The sequence below is a fragment of the Amblyraja radiata genome, chromosome 5 (genome assembly GCF_010909765.2).
Source record: "Amblyraja radiata isolate CabotCenter1 chromosome 5, sAmbRad1.1.pri, whole genome shotgun sequence".
Taxonomy (NCBI): Eukaryota; Metazoa; Chordata; class Chondrichthyes; order Rajiformes; family Rajidae; genus Amblyraja; species Amblyraja radiata.
The window spans coordinates 113,185,113-113,202,865 of record NC_045960.1 but is presented as its reverse complement, the minus strand read 5'-3'; positions in this window follow the sequence as shown (position 1 = coordinate 113,202,865).

Sequence of the window (17,753 nt, the reverse complement as noted above, 5' to 3'; positions counted from 1 at the left end):
TTCCTCAGATATGGGGCCAAAACTGCTCACAATATACCAAATGTGGTCTGACCAGCGCCTTATAGAGCCTCAGCATTACATCCATGTTTTTGTATACAAGCCCTCTTGAAATAAATGCCGGCATTGAGTTTGCTTTCTTTACTAACTGATTCGACTTGCAGATTCACTTTTTGGGAATCCTGCACCAGCTCCCAAGTCCCTTTGCACCTCCGATTTCTGGATTCCCTCCCCATTTAGAAAATAGTCCACGCCTTTATTCCCACGACCAAAATGCATGAGTCCACACTTTGCTCCACTATATTCCATCTGCCACTTCTCTGCCCACTCTCCCAACCTGTCCAAGTCCCTGCTTCCTCTACACTACCTGCCCCTCCACCGATCTTCGAATCACCCGCAAACTTGGCAACAAAGCCTTCAATCCCCTTGTCCAAATCATTAATATACAACGTGAAGAGTAGCGGCCCCAGCACCGACCCCTGCAGCACTCCGCTAGTCACTGGCAGCCAACCAGAAGCAGCCCCCTTTATTACCAGCCAACCTGCTATCCATGCTGGATAGACACAAATGCTGGAGTAACTCAGCGGGACAGGCAGCATGTCTGGAGAGAAGGAACGGGTCGAGACCGTTCTTGAGACATTTTTCTAATTTTTATTAGACTATTTCAAACTAATTGTTTCTCGTCCTGTTTTTGCAATTATATCTTGCTTTTTCTTCTTTCCGTTACTATGCCGTATGTATCATTTATGTATAGTGATATTTTAGTGTGTTGTCATAAGTCTATCTGCTTGTGTCGCTGCTGTGAGCAATATTTTTAATTGTAACTGTATCAAACTGTACTCGTGCATCTGGCAATAAATGTGACTTGAACTTCAATCAATCAATCAATCAATCAATCAATCAATCAATCAATCAATCAATCAATCAATCAATCAATCAATCAATCAATCAATCAATCAATCAATCATTCAATCATTCAATCTTTATTGTCATCTTGCAAAGCAACAGTTGTACAGTGCAAAATGAGAAGACGTTTCCCAGGGAATACCGGAGCATCGCACATGAAACTTAAAACATTTCACACATAATAACAGTAAAAACAATCCAGTCCCTGATGAAACAGTATAAATAGTTAAAAGCAGGTAAAACAGCAACATTAAAATACAGTAAAAACAGTCATTAAATTGTCCAGGGCAACTGATTTGAGTGGCCAGTGCCAGAGTTATTAAAATGTCAGTACAAAGCAGCAGAATCAGGTGGAGTGACTGTTTAGCAGCCTCACAGCCTGTGGCAGGAAGCTGTTTAGCAGTCTGGTAGTCCGGGCTTTGATGCTACGGTATCACTTGCCTGATGGCAGGAGATCCAGGTGTGTGTGGATGGGGTGCATTTTGTCCTTAGCAATTCTCTGAGCTTTTTTCAGACAGCGGCTCTGGAACAGTTCTTGTACCGAGGGTAGGGAGACGCCAATGATCCTCTCTGCTCCCCTCACTACCCTCTGCAGAGCCTTCCTGTCCGAGCAGTTGCAGGTGGAGTACCACGTATTTATGCAGTACGTGAGTACAGACTCCACTGTGCCCCTGTAGAAAGTCCTGAGGATGTTGGTGGGGAGTGAGGCCTGTTTGAGTTTCCTCAGGAAGTGCAGTCGCTGATGGGCCCGTTTGACAATCCCAGTGTTGTTCCTGGACCAGGTGAGACTGTCTGTAATTTGCACACCGAGGAACTTAATACTCTCCACTCTCTCCACCGTGGTGCCACTGATGTTGAGGGGTGTATGTTTTGGCTGCGCCTTCCTGAAGTCGACAATCATCTCCTTAATGCTAGATTGTTGTTGCCGCACCAGACCACTAGTTGTTCCACTTCCTCCCTGTAACATGATGCCAGCGTGGTCATTGTAAACTCCTCTATAGAGCGGCATGGTGGTATGGCGGTGGAGTTGCTGCATTACAGCGCCAGAGAGGCCTGGGATCGATCCTGACTACGGGTGCTGTCAATATCAATATCAATATCAGTTTTATTCGTCACATTGCACGTATGTGCAAGTGAAATGAATTTGCCAGCAGCGGTACAATGAAAAAGAACACACAAAAACACAATAAAGATTTAACACAAACATCCACCACAGCATTCGTCACTGTGGTGGAAGGCACAACATTTGGCCAGTCCTCCTCCATTTTCCCCCGTGGTCGAGACCTCAACTCTCCACAGCCGCCGCTGCGGGCGTCCAGATGTATAGACAGGTAGAGTCCAGACAAAGTCCAGGTAGGTCCTGAATCAGTGCTTCCCCACCGGAGACCGCGGCTTCAGGTTGGTGTCGGTCGCAGGCCGGCGGTCGAAGATCAAAAGACCCCGCCGTGCCGCAGCCAGAAGCACCGCTGACCGCAGGGCCGGCGGTCAAAGCTCCTCTCCAGGGGTCTGGCCATATGGAAGTAACTCGTTCTCCCAGTGACCGTGTGGGTTTTCGACGGGTGCTCCAGTTTCCCCCCCAACACATCTCAAAGACGTGCAGGTTTGTAGGTTAATTGGTTCTGTAAATTGTCTTTGGTGTGCAGGTTAGAACTAGTGTACAGGGTGAATGCTGGTCGGCCCGGATTCAGTGGGCCGAATGGCCTGTTTCAACAGTAACACTAAATCATTAAAAAAAAAAATGAGCACATCTTAATCCAATTTAAAATATTACATAGACTATATTATTCGAAAACTAAACTGAATAAAACGTTCCCAAATGTCTCCCCCATCTGTGATAAATGCTTATCTCAAGAAGCAACTATAGCACACTCCTTTGTCTCTTGCATAAAACTCCATACATTTTGGAAATAAATCTTTGAAATCTTCACAAAATTACTTAAAATAAAAATGGCCCCCCATACAGAATTGATTATTTTTGGAATAACAGGAGCTAACTACATTTCAAAGACGTTTCCATAATTACGGCCTGATAATGGCAAAAGAACTAATACTCAAATTTTGGAAAAATGCATCCACCCCAACACTCAAAATGTGGATAACAAGCATGTTTGAGAAGCTACATCTAGAAGATATGAGACTCGTCTTAGCAGGAAATTCAGAGCAATTTTTAAAGATATGGTCTCCTTTCATTGATTTATTACAAGCTGGGATGTAATGTTAAAATTGTACAAGGCATTGGTGAGACCAAATCTGGAGTATGGTGTACAATTTTGGTCGCCCAATTATAGGAAGGATGTCAACAAAATAGAGAGAAGTACAGAGGAGATTTACTAGAATGTTGCCTGGGTTTCAACAACTAAGTTACAGAGAAAGGTTGAATAAGTTAGGTCTTTATTCTCTGGAGCGCAGAAGGTTAAGGGGGGACTTGATAGAGGTCTTTAAAATGATGAGAAGGATAGACAGAGTTGATGTGGACAAGCTTTTCCCTTTGAGAATAGGGAAGATTCAAACAACAGGACATGACTTCAGAATTAAGGGACAGAAGTTTAGGGGTAACATGAGGGGGAACTTCTTTTCTCAGAGAGTGGTAGCGGTGTGGAATGAGCTTCCAGTGGAAGTGGTGGAGGCAGGTTTGTTGGTATCATTTAAAAATAAATTGGATAGGCATATGGATGAGAAGGGAATGGAGGATTATGGTATGAGTGCAGGCAGGTGGGACTAAGGGGAAATAATTGTTCCGAGATGGCCTGTTTCCGTGCTGTAATTGTTATATGGTTATATTGTTATAGTATGGTGCACCGATTCTGAACTGGGTGATGGGTGTAGTGAGATATGAAGTATGCATATCCCTTCTCTGTTACTAATCTTTCTTTTTTCTCTTTTTTCCTCTTTCTCTCTTTTTCTTCTTCTTTATTTTTCTACAAGTTATCACTTGTTAACCCCAGGCACTCCAGGGGTTTACACGAAACAACTTCTTTCACTCTTTCCTTTTCTCTCTTTCTATTTCTTGTCTTATTTTTCTTTTGTTAAATTTAAAATAGAAGTTGTACACAAAATGTATTATGTCCTATGCCACGCTTTATGTTACTGTACACTGCTTCTAATAATTTTTATTTTTTTAAACCCAAAATAAATGAATAAATAAATGGATATATTTATTATTCGGTTCTAGATTCCCCTACTCTGGGTAAAATATTCTGTGCGTCTACCCGATCTATTCCCCTCATGATCTTATACACCTCTATAAGATCACCCCTCAATAGGCAATAGACAATAGACAATAGGTGCAGGAGTAGGCCATTCGGCCCTTCGAGCCAGCACCGCCATTCAATGTGATCATGGCTGATCATCCCCAATCAATACCCCGTTCCTGCCTTCTCCCCATATCCCCTGACCGCTATTTTTAAGAGCCCTATCTAGCTCTCTCTTGAAAGCATCCAGAGAACCGGCCTCCACCGCCCTCTGAGGCAGTGAATTACACAGACTCACCACTCTCTGTGAGAAAAAGTGTTTCCTCGTCTCCGTTCTAAATGGCTTACTCCTTATTCTTAAACTGTGGCCCCTGGTTCTGGACTGCCCCAACATCGGGAACATGTTTCCTGCCTCTAGCGCGTCCAAACCCTTAATAATCTTATATGTTTCAATAAGATATCCTCTCATCCTTCTAAACTATAGAGTGTACAAACCCAGCCGCTCCATTCTCTCAGCATATGACAGTCCCGCCATCCCGAGAATTAACCTTGTAAACCTACGCTGCACTCCCTCAATAGCAAGAATGTCCTTCCTCAAATTAGGGGACCAAAACTGCACACAATACTCCAGGTGTGGTCTCACTAGGGCTCTGTACAACTGCCTAAGGACCTCTTTGCTCCTATATTCGATTCCTCTAGTTATAAATGTCATTGTCCTGTCATGGGTGCAGATGACAATTAAACTCTCTTGCCTTTCCTGAGTTTGATAATCCAGTCAGCGTATGCTCGATGCTCTAATTATCCTTAGGCGTGTAGCTTCCACCCACCTGTCCCTCACCCTGCCTCACGCCCACAACTGTGCTGAAGGTTTTGTTAATGGAAGGACTATTTTAGTGCCGTACCCTTCATTCAGTGATCTATCGTGGATTATCAAACAGCGAGTTCAAACTCACATTCATCTGCAACGTGTCGGAAGGAACTGCAGATGCAGTTTGCAACGAAGATAGGCACAAAATGCTGGAGTTACTCAGCCGCTCAGGCAGTATCTCTGGCGAGAAGGAATGGGTGACGTTTTCGGGTCAAGAACCTTTTCGTCATAGAAGCCGTCCGTCCCACTGAGTTACTGGAAACTTTTAAGGAGTAAGTCATTTAGAACGGAGACGAGGAAACACTTTTTTACACAGAGAGTTGTGAGTCTGTGGAATTCTCTGCCTCGGAGGGCGGTGGAGGCAGGTTCTCTGGATACTTTCAAGAGAGAGCTAAATAGAGCTCTTAAAGATAGCGGAGTCAGGGTATATGGGGAGAAGGCAGGAACGGGGTACTGATTGGGGATGATCAGCCATGATCACATTGAATGGCGGTGCTGGCTCGAAGGGCCGAATGGCCTACTCCTGCACCTATTGTCTATTATCCCCATATCCCCTGACTCCGCTAGATGAAGGGTCCTGACCCGAAATGTCACCTATCCATGTGCTTCACAGATGCTGCCTGACCCGCTGAGTTACTCCAGCACTCTGTGAAACGTCACCTATCCATGTTCTCCACAGATGCTGCCTGACCCGCTGAGTTACTCCAGCACTTGGTGTCTTTTTGTGTAAGTCAGCATCTGCAGTTCCTTGATTCTACTAGTGTTTGTTTGCCTTCTGACCTGAAGCTCCTCTCTGCCAACGATTTGCATTCCCATCACAGATAGGACGTGCGTGTACTGTAACCCACTCCTTGCAGCCATCACAGGCTTGGATCAAGTGGTGCAGCCTCATGGTTTCAGGTTGGTGATGATAAAATATTAAAACATCTTCTCAACCTGACCCTGATCAGCGTGAACTACAAATCTGCTTAAACCTTTACTTAACCCAGGTGAAGACGTCACCACAGCTTGCTCTGAATCCATGGAAATAGAGTCTTTACCCCAGGGGTGGGGAATCAAGCACTAGCGGAGAAGCAAAAAGGCACAGAGTGCTGGAGTAACTCAGCGGGTCAGGCAGAATCTGTGGAGAACATGGATAGGTGACGTTTCACAGAGTGCTGGAGTAACTCAGCGGGTCAGGCAGCATCTGTGGAGAACATGGATAGGTGACGTTTCACAGAGTGCTGGAGTAACTCAGCGGGTCAGGCAGCATCTGTGGAGAACATGGATAGGTGACGTTTCACAGAGTGCTGGAGTAACTCAGCGGGTCAGGCAGCATCTGTGGAGAACATGGATAGGTGACGTTTCACAGAGTGCTGGAGTAACTCAGCGGGTCAGGCAGCATCTGTGGAGAACATGGATAGGTGACGTTTCGGGTCAGTATACCTCTTCAGACTGATTGTGGTGGGCGAGAAGAAAGCTGGAGAAGAGAAGATGCAGGAGAAAGTGCGACAGGTGACACAGGCGAGGGGGGTATTCGATATGCTGATGGTTGGTACAGAGGCTTCTGATTGTTAGGGAATGGTAAGTGGAGTTAATATGCTTAGCAACGGAGAAAACCTGCAGGCCCTGCCAGACAGACTGAAATTAAATCCAATGTTTTATGCATAGTAAAACGGAAAGTGATGCTAGTTTAATACAATATTTTGCGAGATTCATATATTATATTGATCTCTTCTAGATTTTCATGACATCAATATGACTCGCATTAAAAATTGAAATTCTCCAATTCGTAAATTTTTAAGCATTTTGGCAAAATGGGAATGATTCATAGAGAGATGTTGAGAAATGTAATAATTATATTTAAGTGTACATTATTACAGCTGTCAAGTGACCAGGCTCATCGTCCCAGACCAGGGACTGTGCGATATCTCTTCAGATGCCACCGAGGCAGCTGGTCTGATGGCCTGAAGAATGGTCTCGACCCGAAACGTCACCAATTCCCTATCTCCATAGATGCTGCCTCACCCATTGAGTTTCTCCAGCATTTTTGTCTACCTTAGATAATAAATATATTTCGGATGAAAGCTCGTACCATAGTGGTGATGCAAGACCACAGAGTTGTCAATAGACAACAGACAATAGACAATAGGTGCAGGAGTAGGCCATTCAGCCCTTCCAGCCAGCACCGCCATTCAATGTGATCATGGCTGATCATCCCCAATCAGTACCCCGTTCCTGCCTTCTCCCCATATCCCCTGACTCCGCTATTTTTAAGAGCCCTATCTAGCTCTCTCTTGAGCTGGGACTCTTCTTCAGACTGGTTGTTGGGAGGGGGGGGGGGGGAAGGGTGGATGAGGGGAGGGGCAGGACACCAGCGAGGGGGTGTTTGATAGGCAGATGGTTGGACAAAGGCCAGAGTTCAAAGTGGAAGGGACGAGGGAGTATTGAAGAGCAGTGAAGCCAGAGGGAGGGAAGTATCAGGAGGGGGAGTCGGTGGCAGAGCAAGTGGAAGGCCGCAGGCTGTGGCTACACCTCCTGGAGTGGGAGCCGTGTCCCAGCCTCGTCTCCTGCTCATTCTTAAGGACCGGGAGCTGGAGATTGAAGGTGGGCGGGCGGACAAGGAGAGGGACGATGATTCACTGGACGATCCGGACAGAGGCAACGGATGCAACGGGCCTTTTTAGCCAACTGTAGCAGGCCCTGTGAAATGGCAACAAAACCAGGTGCTGCACTGGGCTAAAGGGCCTGTTTCTATGCTGTACTGAACTATGTTATAGACAATAAACAACAGACAATAGGTGCAGGAGTAGGCCATTTGGCCCTTCCAGCCAGCACCGCCATTCAATGTGTACTGATTGGGGATGATCAGCCATGATCACATTGAATGGCAGTACTGGCTCGATGGGCCATATGGCCTATTCCTGCACCTATTGTTTATTGTCTATTGATCATGGCTGATCATCTCCAATCAGTACCCCGTTCCTGCCTTCTCCCCATATCCCCTGACTCCGCTATCTTTAAGAGACCTATCTAGCTCTCTCTTGAAAGCATCCAGAGAACCGGCCACCACCGCCCTCTGAGGCAGAGAATTCCACAGACTCACCACTCTCTCTGTGAAAAAGTGTTACCTCATCTCCGTTGTAAATGGCTTACCCCTTATTCTTAAACTGTGGCCCCTGGTTCTGGACTCCCCCAACATCAGGAACATGTTTCCTGCCTCTAGCGTGTCCAAACCCTTAATAGAAACATAGAAACATAGAGAATAGGTGCAGGAATAGGCCATTCGGCCCTTCGAGCCTGCACCGCCATTCAATATGATCATGGCTGATCTTATATGTCAGTCAATAATCTTATATGTTTCAATAAGATTCCCTCTCATCCATCTAAACTCCAGTGTACAAGCCCAGCTGCTCCATTCTCTCAGCATATTCTATGTTTATCTGAACTGTGAGTCCAAAGAAGGGTCATGCCCTGAAACGTGGTCTGTCCATTCCCTCTACAGATGCTGCCTGACCAGCGGAGTTGCTCCAGCACTTTGTGCTTGGTTCAAGATTCCAGCATCTGCAGTTCCTGTGTCACCACATAGCCACTATATACTTTAGAGATACAGTGTGAAAACAGGTGCTTCGGTCCATAGAGTCCATGCCGACCAGCGATCACTCCCTTTGCTAATCTATACACAAGCCAAATCATCTACAAACCTGTACGTCTTTGGAGCGTGGGAAGAAACCGGATCACCCGGAGAAAACCCACGCAGGTCACGGGGAGAAGGTACAAACTCCATACAGACAGCGCCCGTAGTCAAGTTGGAACCCGGGTCTTTCAAGTCAAGTCAAGTCACTTTTATTTCTATAGCACATTTAAAAAACAACTCTCGTTGACCAAAGTGATTTACATTGGTAGAGGTACTAACGTTATACAACATTGGTTCATAGATTAAGTACATACATAAATACACACATATAGCCCTCACTCAGAGGATGTCAAGAAAGGCTTGGGAGTAAAGATGAGTTTTTAGTCTTGAATTAAAGGAGTCGATGGAGGGGGCAGTTCTGATAGAAACATAGAAACATAGAAAATAGGTGCAGGAGTAGGTCATTCGGCCCTTCGAGCCTGCACCACCATTCAATATGATCATGGCTGATCATCCAACTCAGTATCCTGTACCTGCCTTCTCTCCATACCCCCTGATCCCTTTAGCCACAAGGGCCACATCTAACTCCCTCTTAAATATAGCCAATGAACTGGCCTCAACTACCTTCTCTGGCAGAGAATTCCACAGATTCACCACTCTCTGTGTAAAAAATGATTTTCTCATCTCGGTCCTAAAAGACTTCCCCCTTATCCTTAAACTGTGACCCCTTGTTCTGGACTTTCCCAACATCGGGAACAATCTTCCTGCATCTAGCCTGTCCAACCCCTTAAGAATTTTGTAAGTTTCTATAAGATCCCCCCTCAATCTTCTAAATTCTAGCGAGTACAAGCCGAGTCTATCCAGTCTTTCTTCATATGAAAATCCTGACATCCCAGCAATCAGTCTGGTGAACCTTCTCTGTACTCCCTCTATGGCAAGAATGTCTTTCCTCAGATTAGGAGACCAAAACTGTACGCAATACTCCAGGTGTGGTCTCACCAAGACACTGTACAACTGCAGTAGAACCTCCCTGCTCCTATACTCAAATCCTTTTGCTATGAAAGCTAACATACCATTGGCTTTCTTCACTGCCTGCTACACCTGCATGCCTACTTTCAATGACTGGTGTACTATGACACCCAGGTCTCGTTGCATCTCCCCTTTTCCTAATCGGCCACCATTCAGATAATAGTCTACTTTCCTGTTTTTGCCACCAAAGTGGATAACCTCACATTTATCCACATTATACTGCATCTGCCATGCATTTGCCCACTCACCCAGCCTATCCAAGTCACCTTGCAGCCTCCTAGCATCCTCCTCACAGCTAACACTGCCCCCCAGCTTCGTGTCATCCGCAAACTTGGAGATGTTGCATTCAATTCCCTCGTCCAAATCATTAATATATATTGTAAATAGCTGGGGTCCCAGCACTGAGCCTTGCGGTACCCCACTAGTCACTGCCTGCCATTGTGAAAAGGATCCGTTTACTCCTACTCTTTGCTTCCTGTCTGCCAGCCAGTTCTCTATCCACATCAATACTGAACCCCCAATACCATGTGCTTTATGTTTGTATACTAATCTCTTATGTGGGACCTTGTTGAAAGCCTTCTGAAAGTCCAGATATAACACATCCACTGGTTCTCCCTTATCCACTCCACTATTTACATCCTACACAATAACATGACAAATGTTATTGACACACAGCTTTGTACAACTAGAATACTGTCTACAGTTCTGATATAAGGCTACGGAAATGAAGTGACTGCTTCAGAGAGAGGACAAATGAGATTTACAAGGATGAAGGACTCTAGTTGGACAGCCAGTGTTTATCTCCAAGGAAGTTTCATCTCAGATTCCTATCTAAATGACGTCAAGTTGGGAAAAGGGGAAGTACAATGGGATCTAGGGGTACTTGTACATCAGTCTATGAAAGTAAGCATGGAGGTACAGCAGGCAGTGAAGAAAGCGAATGGCATGTTGGAGAGAGGAATCGAATATAGGAGCAAAGAGGTCCTTCTGCAGTTGTACAGAGCCCTAGTGAGACCACACCTGGAGTATTGTGTGCAGTTTTGGTCCCCTAATTTGAGGAAGGACATTCTTGCTATTGAGGGAGTGCAGCGTAGGTTTACAAGGTTAATTCCCGGGATGGCGGGACTGTCATATGTGGATGGAATGGAGCAGCTGGGCTTGTATACTCTGGAGTTTAGAAGGATGAGAGGGCATCTCATTGAAACATATAAGATTGTTAAGGGCTTGGACACGCTAGAGGCAGGAAACTTGAGGGCGGTGGAGGCCGGTGGAGGCAGGTTCTCTCTATACTTTCAAGAGAGAGCTAGATAGGGCTCTTAAAGATAGCGGAGTCAGGCCATATGGGGAGAAGGCAGGAACGGGGTACTGATTGTGGATGTTTCACCTTCCATCACAGTGAGGAATGTGGAGGAGTCACTGTGGTGGATGTTTATGTTCAAATGTGTTTTGTGTGTTCTGTTGCTTTTTATTTGTACGACTGACTTGGCAAATGAAATTCCTCGTATGTTTCAAAACATACTTGGCTAATAAAGTATTATTCTGATCCTATTCTATTCTGATATCCTATTCAGGCTCGAAGGGCTGAATGGCCTACTCCTGCACCTATTGTCTGAAGAAGGGTTTCGGTCCGAAACGTTGCCTATTTCCTTCGCTCCATAGATGCTGCTGCACCCGCTGAGTTTCTCCAGCACTTTTGTCTACCTTCGATTTTCCAGCATCTGCAGTTCCTTCTTGAACACCTATTGTCTATTGTCTATTGTTCTGTTGTGTTGTGTCATTTTGCACAATCCCGCAGGCATTGCCTCGTTCACTTCACTGTACATCTTGTATGTGTCTGTGACAAATAAAGTTGACTTGACTTGACCAGGTTGTGAGAGTAGGATAATGGTGAAAGTTTTGTTCTAAGTGGCGGCACTCGTGGATATGAAGCAATAACTGTGAGTGATGCCCTGGCTCTGTCTTACTTCAGCGCTGTCATCGATGGCTTGCCTGACTTTGGTTTTTATGAAGACTGAGGAGACTTGCTAGTGAAGCCTTTGAGGACTTGAGCCGACAGACAATATCAAATGTCAGCAAGAAAGCAATAGGCACAATGAGAGGATAAAACTCAATCACGCCGTCTCCCTCAACTGAGTGCTGGCATTTATTGAAAAGTAATAGCTGAAGCTAATATGTCTCCGCGCTGGTGAACGTACGCAGACACACAGAGCAACAGCGATGGAACGAGCAACGCAACAGAGTAACAGCAAAGTTAGAGTTTGTCTTTAATGGTGTTCACGCTGCAATTATAGCAGCCTCAATAGACAATAGACAATAGGTGCAGGAGTAGGCCATTCGGCCCTTCGAGCCAGCACCGCCATTCAATGTGATCAGGGCTGATCATCCCCAATCAGTACCACGTTCCTGCCTTCTCCCCATATCCCCTGACTCCACTATCTTTAAGAGCCCTATCTAGCTCTCTCTTGAAAGCATCCAGAGAACCGGCCTCCACAGCCCTCTGAGGCAGAGAATTCCACACTCACAACTCTCTGTGTGAAAAAGTGTTTCCTCGTCTCCATTCTAAATGGCTTACTCCTTATTCTTAAACTGTGGCCCCTGGTTCTGGACTCCCCCAACATTGGGAACACATTTCCTGCCTCTAACGTGTCCAAGCCCTTAACAATCTTATATGTTTCAATGACATCACCTCTCATCCTTCTAAACTCTGGAGTATACAAGCCCAGCCGCTCCATTCTCTCAGCATATGACAGTCCCGCCATCCCGGGAATTAGATTAGATTAGATTAAACTTTATTAATCCCCTTATTCAGGGGAAATTCTGATGTCCTTGCAGCACACTAATAAAAATACAACATAGATTCAAAAAGAAGTTCAACACAAAAACATCCCCCCACAGTGATTCCCACTGTGGGGGAAGGCACAAAGTCCAGTCCCCATCCTCTTGTCCACCCATAGTCGGGCCTATTGAGGCCTCCACAGTCGCCGCCACGGCGCCCGATGTTCTCGCCGGGTGATGGTGCTTCGGCGTCGGGAGAACCCCAGCAGCTTGGGGTGCCAGGAACGGCCGCCTTCCCACCGGAGACCGCGGCTTCCAAGCCAACAGACCGCGCCGGACGGAGCTCCGCACACTGGCGATCTCAGCAAGAGTTCCCAGGCTCCGGGATGTAACGTTCAGCGTCGCAGCTGGCCGCTCCGCAGAACCGCGGCTCCACAATGTTCTTATCGGCGGTCCCAGCATACTAGAGTCCCAGCGCGGCGACCCAGGAAAGGCATCGCCCGCTCCGCAATAGCGCTACAGCGCTGCGCCGCCGCCAAAGCCGATGTTCTGCGCCGCCGCCAAAGCCGATGTTCTGGCCAGGTCCCCTCAGGGAAACGTCGCTCCAGGACCCGCTGGTAGGCCGCGAGGACAGGTCGAAGTCGCTGCTCGGAGGAAGGCAACCCCTCCGACCAGGTAGGGACTCGAAAAGCAGTTTCCCCCTTCCCCCCCACCACCCCCCACACATAAAAAGATTAGGCCCCCTGACTACACACTCAACGTACTAAAAATAATAAAAAAGAAGGGAAAAAAAACGGACAGCTGCAGGACAGGCAGCCGTTCAGGACAGCGCCTCCTCCGGTTAACCTTGTAAACCTACGCTGCACTCCCTCAATAGCAAGAATGTCCTTCCTCAAATTAGGGGGCCAAAACTGCACACAATACTCCAGGTGTGGTCTCACTAGGGCTCTGTACAACTGCAGAAGGACCTCTTTGCTACTATATTCGATTCCTCTTGTTATAAAGGCCAACATGCCATTTGCTTTCTTCACTGCCTGCTGTACCTGCATGCTTACTTTCATAGACTGATGTACAAGGACCCCCCAGATCCCGTTGTACTTCCCCTTTTCGCAACTTGACGCGGTGAGTGCTGCCCCAGTACGACTGTCTATCATTTTATGCTCCTTATCGTTTTCGCCGTAGACATAGTGTGGTGAGGATTCACTAGAACTGGTCCCAGTCCTGGCAGGTTTGTCAGCAAAGTGACTATCCTGCTAGGGGTAGGGGTGGCATGGTGACGCAGCGGGTAGAGCTGCTGCCTCACAGCACCAGAGACCCCATCACCCCGATCCTGGCCTCTCTCCACTGGCTCCCTGTGCAGTTCAGAATCAATTTCAAGATCCTCCTCTATGTTTACAAAGCCCCTAACGGGCTTGCCCCCACCTACATCAAAAGTCTGCTTACCCACCACACCACCTCCAGGTCCCTCAGATCGGCCGACTTGGGGTTACTGAACATCCCGCGGTCTAGGCATAAGCTCAGGGGCGACCGTGCCTTTGTGGTTGCAGCTCCTAGACTGTGGAACAGCAACCCTCTTCCCATATAACCCCACTTTTTAAAAAGGGAGGGAGAGAGAAAACGGGGAATTACAGACCAGTTAGTCTAACGTCGGTAGTGGGGAAACTGCTAGAGTCGGTTATTAAAGATGGGATAGCAGCACATTTGGAAAGTGGTGAAATCATTGGACAAAGTCAGCATGGATTTATGAAAGGTAAATTATGTCTGACGAATCTTATAGAATTTTTCGAGGATGTAACTAGTAGAGTGGATAAGGGAGAACCTTGGATAGGCTGGGTGAGTGGGCAAATGCATGGCAGATGCAGTATAATGTGGCTAAATGTGAGGTTATCCACTTTGGTGGCAAAAACAGGAAAGTAGACTATTATCTGAATGGTGGCCGATTAGGAAAAGGGGAGATGCAACGAGACCTGGGTGTCATGGTACACCAGTCATTGAAAGTAGGCATGCAGGTGCAGCAGGCAGTGAAGAAAGCGAATGGTATGTTAGCATTCATAGCAATAGGATTTGAGTATAAGAGCAGGGAGGATCTACTGCAGTTGTACAGGGTCTTGGTGAGACCACACCTGGAGTATTGCGTACAGTTTTGGTCTCCTAATCTGAGAAAAGACATTCTTGCCATAGAGGGAGTACTGAGAAGGTTCACCAGACTGATTGCTGGGATGTCAGGACTTTCATATGAAGAAAGACTGGATAGACTCGACATACTCGCTAGAATTTAGAAGATTGAGGGGGGATCTTATAGAAACTTACAAAATTCTTAAGGGGTTGGACAGGCTAGATGCAGGAAGATTGTTCCCGATGTTGGGGAAGTCCAGAACTAGGGGTCACAGTTTAAGGATAAGGAGGAAATCTTTTAAGACCGAGATCTGAAATTCTCTGCCACAGAAGGTGGTTGAGGCCTGTTCATTGGCTATATTTAAGAGGGAGTTAGATGTGGCCCTTGTGGCTAAAGGGATCAGGGGGTATGGAGAGAAGGCAGGTACAGGATACTAAGTTGGATGATCAGCCATGATCATATTGAATGGCGGTGCCGGCTCGAAGGGCCGAATGGCCTACTCCTGCACCTATTTTCTATGTTTCTATGTTTCTATGCTCTTGTACTTAATGTCTCTACTTAGTTAGGTTTGATTTAGTTTAGTTTAGTTTAGTTTAGAGATACAGCGCGGAAACAGGCCCTTCGGCCCACCGGGTCCGCGCCGACCAGCGATTACTCCGTGCACTAACACTATCCTACCCACACCAGGGACAATTTACAATTTTATCAAAGCTTATTAACCTACAAACCTGCACGTCTTTGGAGTGTGCGAGGAAACTAGAGCACCAGGAGAGAACCCACGCAGGTCACGGGGAGAACGTACAAACTCCGTAGAGACAGCACCCGTAGTCAAGATCGAACCCAGGTCTCTGGCGCTGTAAGGCATAAAGTTCAGGATCACATTTATAGACAATAGACAATAGACAATATGTGCAGGAGTAGGCCATTCGGCCCTTCGAGCACCGCCATCCAATGAGATCATGGCTGATCATTCCCAATCAGTACCCCGTTCCTGCCTTCTCCCCATATCCCCTGACTCCACTATCTTTAAGAGCCCCATCTAACTCTCTCTTGAAAGCATCCAGAGAACCGGCCTCCACCGCCCTCTGAGGCAGAGAATTCCACAGACTCACCACTCTCTGTGAGAAAAAGTTTTCCCTCATCTCCGTTCTAAATGGCTTACCCCTTATTCTTAAACTGTGGCCTTTCTAACTATAAAACGCTAAATTCTGCATGTCTGAAATGTTACATCTCGAAGATATGAGATTTGTCCTAGCAGGTAAAGCAGACCAATTCCTAAAGAGTTGATCTCCTTTTATCGACTTATTACAAGTATAGTATGGTGCAACATAACTCTGGAGATTAACTGTTTCAGAACTGGGTGAGGGGTGTGGAAAGATATTGATTGATTGATTGATTGATTGATTGATTGATTGATATAATTTAATTGCCACACAACCAAGGTCGGTGGTATTTGGGTTGCCAGCAGCGGTACAATAATAAAGAACACAACCACAATAAAATTTTTACACAAACATCCACCACAGCATTCATCACTGTGGTGGAAGGCACAGAGCTTGGCCAGTCCTCCTCCATTTTCCCCCATGGTCGGGACCACCACCCTCCACAGCCGTTGCTGCGGGCGTCCAGATGGTAAGGGACAAAGTCAAAGTCAAGGTGAGTCCAGGATCGGCTCTTCCCAACCAGAGACCGCGGCTTCAGGCTGGTGTAGGCCGCAGGCCGGCGGTCAAAGTTTTAAAGTACCTGCCGTGCCGCAGCCGGAAGCACCGCAGTCTGCAGGGCCGGCGGTCGAAGCTCCCCTCCAGGGGTGATGTTAAGTCCATGCCGCACCCGCGGTAGAAGACGGCCGCGGGCCGGCGGTGGAAGCTTCTTCTTCCACCCGGGTCCCCAACGTGAGATCCCGGGCTGTAGACGCCGCACCAGCTGGAGTTCTGCAGACTGCGGCTTCAGGCTGCCGGCTGCCGGCTGCCGCGGGCCAGCGTAACGGAGCACTCCCCTCCAGCGAGGTCTCACCCGCTCCACGCCGAGAGTCCACGCTGTGCCCGCCGCTGAAGCTCCGGGCGCGTCTCCGGGAAAGTCGGCGCCGATCCATGCTGTTAGGCCACGGGGGAGGCGACCTGAAAAAGTCGCCTCTCCATGGAAGAGGCGGCCGAAACGGTTTCCCCCTCACCCCCCCCCCCCCCCACACCACCCCCCACACATAACACACAAAGAAACATTAAAAACACACTTTTAAACATACTAAAAAAAGAAAAAAATGTTGGAAAAAAACGGACACGCTGCCGACAGGCTGCTGCCAGTGCAGGTATGAAGCAGGTATATCATAGAAACATAGAAACATAGAAAATAGGTGCAGGAGTAGGCCATTCGGCCCTTCGAGCCTGCACCGCCATTCAATATGATCATGGCTGATCATCCAACTCAGTATCCCGTACCTGCCTTCTCTCCATACCCTCTGATCCCTTTAGCCACAAGGGCCACATCTAACTCCCTCTTAAATATAGCCAATGAACTGGCCTCAACTACCTTCTGTGGCAGAGAATTCCACAGATTCACCACTCTCTGTGTGAAAAACATATCCCTTTTCCCTTTTATTTTTTTCTGTTTTGTTTTCTTATTATTTTTTTTTCTTTTCTGTTTTTTCTCGCCTTTTTTCTTCTCTTTCTTGATATATTTACGGGTTCTTTCTATCTATTCTTTCATGAGCTATCAATATCGTTACTTTACTTAACTTTCTCTTCCCCTCTCTTTTTTGCTTCTGTTACTTTTCTATTATTAAATTAAAAACAAGAAGTTGTACAGGTAATGTATTATGTTATACACGGTTTATACGACTGCACATTGCTTCTAATAAAAATATTTTAAAATAAATTTTTTAAAAAACTCTTAATTCCTCCGTTGATTTTTGGAAATTTATCCCCAATCTCTATTTCCGAGAACCTTTTCAGAATCGTTCCCTGTGGTATATATATAGTCTTTCTTCCACTTTCCTGCCAAAATGTAGCACTTTGCATATCCTTGCATTAAACTTCACCCGCCCCATGTCCGCCCATTCCACCATCCTGTCTAGATCCTCTGGCAAGCTTGTTATTATCATCCACACAGTTCACTTCACTTCCCGAGTTTGTCTCATCGGCCGATTTGGAACTTGTCTCAAGTCAAAGTCATCAGAAAGGGCATCACCCTGCCGCAGGAGCAATGATGTGAAGCTGGAAAGAACGCAGATAAGTTTGGGTCTCGGCACAAAACACCACC